Source organism: Cherax quadricarinatus, chromosome 48 (genome assembly GCF_038502225.1).
Source record: "Cherax quadricarinatus isolate ZL_2023a chromosome 48, ASM3850222v1, whole genome shotgun sequence".
NCBI classification, from domain to species: Eukaryota; Metazoa; Arthropoda; class Malacostraca; order Decapoda; family Parastacidae; genus Cherax; species Cherax quadricarinatus.
Genome location: NC_091339.1, coordinates 27,521,434 through 27,529,932, shown reverse-complemented (window position 1 = coordinate 27,529,932; position 8,499 = coordinate 27,521,434). Strand labels below are relative to the sequence as shown.

General features: G+C 27.5%; 1 protein-coding gene across 1 annotated transcript in view; it reads right to left on the bottom strand.

Moving 5' to 3' along the window:
• Chsy (Chondroitin sulfate synthase) overlaps positions 1-8,257 on the bottom strand; it is a 96,603-nt gene extending 88,346 nt beyond the window's left edge. The window contains exon 1 of the mRNA XM_053787178.2: positions 8,134-8,257. The gene's annotated coding sequence lies outside the window, so the exon portion shown is untranslated. The remainder of the gene's footprint in view (positions 1-8,133) is intronic.
• Between the last annotated feature and the right edge of the window lie 242 nt (positions 8,258-8,499).

Here is an 8,499-nt window from a genome sequence, read left to right as displayed (position 1 = left end):
CCTCACATACCGCTTAAAAACCCGCTTACCGATTTTCTTCCGAGACGCGCTCACATGTTCCGCCGGTGGCATTGTTTACCAGCCAGCCTCCGCGGTAACATCCAAGCATACAATCGGAATATTTCGTATTATTACAGTGTTTTCGGTGCTTTTTCTGGAAAATAAGTGACCATGGGCCCCAAGAAAGCTTCTAGTGCCAACCCTACAGCAATAAGGGTGAGAATTACAATAGAGATGAAGAAAAAGATCATTGATAAGTATGAAAGTGGAGTGCATGTCTCCGAGCTGGCCAGGTTGTATAATAAACCCCAATCAACCATCGCTACTATTGGTGGTACAGCTGCTGCTGCTGCTGCACTGTCAGCTGCTGCTGCTGCTGCACTGTCAGCTGCTGCTGCTGCTGTAGCACCGTTGTTGGTGTGGCTTATTGAGAATACCAAGAAACAATTAACCCCAGAGGATTTGCCACCCAGGATAACCCAAAAAAGTCAGTGTCATCGAAGACTGTCTAACTTATTTCCATTGGGGTCCTTAATCTTATCTCCCAGGATGCAACCCACACAAGTCGACTAACACCCAGGTGAACAGGGAAAAATGCCTGGAACTAGTGCTCATATTGGTGAATTTAAAGCCAGCAAAGGTTGGTTTGAGAGATTTAAGAATCGTAGTGGCATACACAGTGTGATAAGGCCTGTTCTGGAAGAAAATGCCAAACAGGACCTACAGTACTCAGGAGGAAAAGGCACTCCCAGGACACAGTGTCTCATCAGTCATTGCTGCATCTTCAATAAAGGTAAGTGTCATTTATTCTTCATTTAGTAGACTAGTACATGCACAATATATACTGTGCATGTACTACTCTACTATTGTGCATGTATCCTTCTCTTTGTGTGTGGGAAAATGTATATTTCATGTGGTAAAATTTTTTTTTTCATACTTTTGGGTGTCTTGCACGGATTAATTTTATTTCCATTATTTCTTATGGGGAAAATTCATTCACATAACGATTATTTCGCATAACAATTACCCCTCTTGCACGGATTAAAATCGTTAACCGGGGGTCCACTGTATATGTATATATATATATATATGTATATATATATATATATGATATATATATATATATATAATGTATATATATATGTATATATATATATATATATATATATATATATATATATATATATATATATATATATATATATATATATATAATATATATATATATAAATAATATATACTGCTCTAGGTAGTAGGCTGGTAGACAGCAACCGCCCAGGGAGGTACTACCGTCCTGCCAAGTGAGTGTAAAACAAAAGCCTGCAATTGTTTTACATGATGGTAGGTTTGCTGGTGTCCATTTTTCTGTCTCATAAACATGCAAGGTTTCAGGTATGTCTTGCTACTTCTACTTACACTTAGATCACACTACACATACATGTACAAGCATATATATACACACCCCTCTGGGTTTTCTTCTATTTTCTTACTAGTTCTTCTTGTTTATTTCCTCTTACCTCCATGGGGAAGTGGAACAGAATTCTTCCTCCGTAAGCCATGCATGTTGTAAGAGGCGACTAAAATGCCGGGAGCAAGGGGCTAGTAACCTCTTCTCCTGTATATATTACTAAATGTAAAAGGAGAAACTTTCGTTTTTCCTTTTGGGCCACCCCGCCTCGGTGGAATACAGCTGGTGTCTTGAAAGATATATATTGCATGTGTACCAATTAAACACTAATTTATATCCTGCATACTTATCAATAAATCAAATTATAGTTTGCATTTGTTAAGGGGTTTATATTGTGTATAGCTTACAATATACCTGTACTTAAAACAAAATGAAGGTACAAGTAGATGACAGTATAATTTTTTTTTTCTTCAGTGTTGCAATCTTCAAATTCAAAATTCAAGTATGTGATGTCCACCCTAAATTTATTTCATTTCTGAAGTGACTTATGTATCATCTTACATGATCAGCATGTCAAGGTTTAAAGGCAGATTTTTTCAGTATAGCATACCTTAGCAATTCTTGCTGTACACATATTACAGTAAATTATACAGTTGCTTATTTGTGTGTTTATGTACAGGTACAGCACTTAAAGCATTGTGTTGACACTGAACTTCATGCTGGTAAAACCAAGAGCCTGACAGAACAACCACCATGGTCAAGAACCAGGTCACAGGGACAGTACCCCAAGAGCTATCAACAGGTAGTTAACAAGTGCATAGTCTACAGTCATTTAAAGCAATCAGCAGCTACATTATTACACTCAGTACCCTAATTTTGGCATTATGCAGTGCATCAAAAGAAATACAGTGGTACCTTGACTTAAGAGTGTATAGTAAACCCCATATATATACATATATATATATATATATATATAAATATATATATATATATATAGATATATAGATATATATATATATATATATATATACATATATACATATATATATATATACATATATACATATATATATATATACATATATACATATATATATATATACATATATACATATATATATATATACATATATACATATATATATATATACATATATACATATATATATATATACATATATATATATATATATATATATATATATATATATATATATATACATATATATATATATATATATATATATATATATATATATATATATATATATATATATATATATATATATATATATATATATATATATATACATACACATATATATATATATATATATATATATATATATATATATATATATATATATATATATATATATATATATATATTTATATATATATATATATATATATATATATATATATATATACATATATGTATATAAATATATATATATATATATACATACATATATATATATATATATATATATATATATATACATATATATATATATATATATATATATATATATATATATATATATATATATATATATATATATATATATATATATATATATATATATATATATATATATATATATATATATATATATATATATATATATATATATATATATATATATATATATATATATATATATATATATATATATATATATACATATATATATATATATATATATATATATATATATATATATATATATATATATATATATATATATATATATATATATATATATATATATATATATATATATATATATATATATATATATATATATATATATATATATATATATATATATATATATATATATATATATATATATATATATATATATATATATATATATACATATATATATATATATATATATATATATATATATATATATATATATATATATATATATATATATATATATATATATATATATATATATATATATATATATATATATATATATATATATATATATATATATATATATATATATATATATATATATATATATATATATATATATATATATATATATATATATATATATATATATATATATATATATATATATATATATATATATATATATATATATATATATATATATATATATATATATATATATATATATATATATATATATATATATATATATATATATATATATATACATATATATATATATATATATATATATATATATATATATATATATATATATATATATATACATATATATATATATATATATATATATATATATATATATATATATACATATATATATATATATATATATATATATATATATATATATATATATATATATATATATATATATGTATATATATATATATATATATATATATACATATATATATATATATATATATATACATATATATATATATATATATATATATACATATATATATATATATATTTATATATATATATATATATATATATATACATATATATATATATATATATATATACATATATATATATATATATATATATATATATATATATATATATATATATATATATATATATATATATATATATATATATATATATATATATATATATATATATATATATATATATATATATATACATATATATATATATATATATATATACATATATATATATATATATATATATATATATATATATATATATATATATATATATATATATATATATATATATATATATATATATATATATATATATATATATATATATATATATATATATATATATATATATACATATATATATATATATATATATATATATATATATATATATATATATATATATATATATACGTACATATATATATATACGTACATATATATATATATATATATATATATATATATATATATATATATATATATATATATATATATATATATATATATATACATATATATATATATATATATATATAATATACATATATATATATATACATATATATATATATACATATATATATATATATACATTATATATATATATATATACATTATATATATATATATATATACATTATATATATATATATATACAGTGGACCCCCGCTTAACGATCACCTCCAAATGCGACCAATTATGTAAGTGTATTTATGTAAGTGCGTTTGTACGTGTATGTTTGGGGGTCTGAAATGGACTAATCTACTTCACAATATTCCTTATGGGAAAAAATTCGGTCACTACTGGCACCTGAACATACTACTGGAATTAAAAAAGTTCGTTAACCGGGGGTCCACTGTATATATATATATATATATATATATATATATATATATATATATATATATATATATATATATATATATATATGAGAGAGTAATAGTGGGGCATCTGTTAGCAATAAAATGGCCTAAAGTATTCTATGCTATACCTAACATAGCACTTGACACAATTTACAGCTATACGTACTGCAATAAACATTGAAAATAAATAAGTTAAATGGCTCAGCATTGGACTTCATGGCATTTTTCACAAGGTTTCTCAGCACAACAAGAATTGCCACTAATTCATATAGAAGAATTGGGAAATCAAACATTAATAAAATATTCTCGTGCTACATACATATTAAATATGATTCACATTCCAAAGGTAAAAGTTTTTAAATACAAGCACAGCGATGGATATCGGTAAATAATGACCCCAATTAAAATAAATTACATCATTTAAGTGTCCCGAAGTAACTTAGGTTAAATTAAGACTCTCACCACTGAATGACAATATCATTATCATCATATTCAGACTGAACCTGTAGGAGTCGTGCAGCACCTAGGAATGGGAGGTAATCAAGTTTGATCAAAGGAAGAAGAGTGTAGCTCTAATTCCTTGGCTCAAAAGCTCTTTATAAGCATCAAGGTACTCTGCTAAAAGCTGTATGCATTAGGTGCTAATGCAGCAAATGTGGAAATTTAAAGGATCGATTTGTAAAAGTGCAAAAAAAAAAAAAACTTTAATCAAACATCCTCACTTAAGTGTAACAAAGGGCCATTACCTGTAGCTGGAACAACTATATGCCTCTTAGTCCATATTCTTCAAGTTACCATATTTTCTGACATATAAGGCATGCTTTTTTCCCCACAAAAAAGTCTTGGAAAATCACCCTGTACTTTATATGCTGAAGGTCAGGGTTAAGGGCAGGCCTTGGGTTATGCTTTAAGCGGTTGTTTACTAACGTTACGATACAACTGCTTGGAAACATTATGCCAGCAAGCAGCCAACACTTGTGTGCCTTATATGCCAAAAAAATATAGTACTCCCTATTTCCACATTCTTTAAGTAATAGGTTTTTATATATTTTTTATACGTAACATTTTACAACAGTCTCGAAAGCACACAGTTGTATTTAGGTACAATTATGTAATTTTAGAATATTACAACTGTCTTACATAGTAACATATTAGTAAATTCCTTATGATAACCCCGAGAAAAGTTATACACACATTTGTAAAACATTATGCAGACTGAAATTAAGACCCCAACTAAAATAAGTTGCTTTGACTTTTTTTGGATTTATCCTAGATAATTTACATTAGGTATGATAATTGTATTTATGCATACCTGTGCCTAAATAAACTTACTTATAACCCAGTAGTTAAACAATGTGATTTATTCCCACTGGAATCCTTCTCTGTCAGTGCTTTATTCTAAGTAAGCATTTTCTGGAAATTCTATTTCCATTAATAAAATTAAGAGATATATGGTTAGAAAACATATTTAAATGAAAGAGTTCCAGAACATTTATATCTTTTGGCAAACTTTTCATACTTAATTGAAAAAATATTGAAATATTATTATTTATAAGTCAAAAAAAATAGTTTATTTTTACTGTACATCTCAACATAAGTAAGCAAGCTGCTTGAATATTTTTTTTTTTTTTTAATAAATTTAGAGCTGACAATGATTTCGATACTGAGTACAATACCTCTGACAAATTTCTATTCATGTAAACACTATCAATCGTCTAATATAACTTAGGCTACTAATTACAAAGTTGCCAGTGGGAATAATTACTTAAATGGTATCATGCTTCATTCATTCATTCATTCATTAGGGATTTGCCGGTACTTCCGGCCCGGGTCTTCTCCAGATGGTGATCCGGCGGTGGCCCCCGGGCCACTAACAAGATGTGGAATATTACACTTATATACAGTTCAGTAAGTTTATTTAGGCAGAGATACACATAAGTACAATTATCATACATAGTTTATGTATAAATTATCTAGGATAACCCTCTCTCCCCCCCAAAAAAATGAAAATGACAAATTTCCATTGGGGTCAGGACATTCATTAAAGAAAATACTTTGCCACAAGTGGCTAGCCACAAGTGGCTAGCCACTTGTGGCTACTTTTTAGTCACTTGTGGCAAAACTTGACAAAAATGTCTTGAACTATACACAAATCTCTTTTTCCACAGGTCAATGCTTTTTTTTGGGTTATCCTAGGTAACTTACACATATACTTATTACTATGCAAGACAGTGGTATTCATCTAAAAACTGTGTAACTGTACATAAAATTAATTACCTATTCCCAAATTTCCTATATCATTACCACTATAACTTGTTCAGCTGTCACAATGTTGTGGTCCAGTCCCTGGACCCATTATGTACCTCTGTAATCTTTTGACTACCATTTATAGGATGGGTATTGGGGGGGAGGTGCATAATGAAGATATTAAACTGCTCTGTACAACCAGTGTATTATTTAGAAATAAATCTTTGACCTTGACTTTGACTTACTTTCACTTTTATCATTTGAGAATCAATTTGACTTTAGCAAAATGAATTTTAAAACAGCCTTTTTCATTTCTTTGGAGGTTGTTCTTCCTATAGATGTACCCTGATGGAGGGTTCTTAATCCGAGGACTTGGAGCTACCTTCCAGTTCCTCGGATCAAGCCTGGCTATCTCTTGCTCCCCAGGACCTACATGACCCAAACGGATTTAGCGCTTCCCCATGAATATATTATTATTATTATTACAATCAAGGGGGAAGCGCTAAACCCGGAGGATTATACAGCGCCTGGGGGGGGATGTGGAAGGCATTCAGGCTTAATTTGGGGAACTGGAGCACAGATCCAATTCCCTAAATCAAGAACCCCTCACCAACATCAAGGAACCTTCCTTGAGGGGCCCATGAATATATGTACTACTAATAATACAATAGAAAGATTGTATTAACCATGTTATATGCATGTAATGGAGATAAACAGATATAACTCAACAAACCCAAATAGTACAAATATTTACGAGTCTAATATCGTAAACGCATTCATTTACAACTTGTAAATGAACTACGGACGTTAAAATCATTCATTTACAACTTGTAAATGAACTACGGACGTTAAAATCATTCATTTACAACTTGTAAGTGAACTACGAAGATTACATACATTTACAACTTTTAGGTAAACTATGGAGATTAAATATTAATTTACAACTTGTAAGTAAACTACTGAGGATAAATGCATTCATTTACAACCTGTATGATAACTATGAAGGTTAAACACATTCATTTACAACTTTGAAGTGAACTATGGTGGTTAAATATTTATTTTACAACCTGTAAGAGAACTAGAGACATTAAAATACTTATTTACAAAGAGCAAGTGACCCCTGGAGGTCAATATGAGGGATGGACTGACCTTCATGAGAGGCAGCAGGTCAGCAGCTAGGGGAAGCTGATGATAGAGAGAGCCAAGCCATGACACTGAGCCTAGCACTAAGTGCCAAGCTAGTGTCTACTGAGTGCTGGGAGCCACCACCAGGTGCCACCACCACACAGTAAACACCACAAACCGTTTTCTTTAGCCACGTGGCGCGCCGTATTCAAACTGGTTAAGATTATTATTAAGTTTATTCCGCTACACACACATACAGTTACACTGATTATCATACATATCAGCATATGGGGACAGAACCTGGGATAACCCTAAAAAAGTCACGGTGCCCTGTGGCTTGGTGGCAAAAGCTCTCGCTTCACACGGTGATGTCCGGGTTCGATTCCCGGC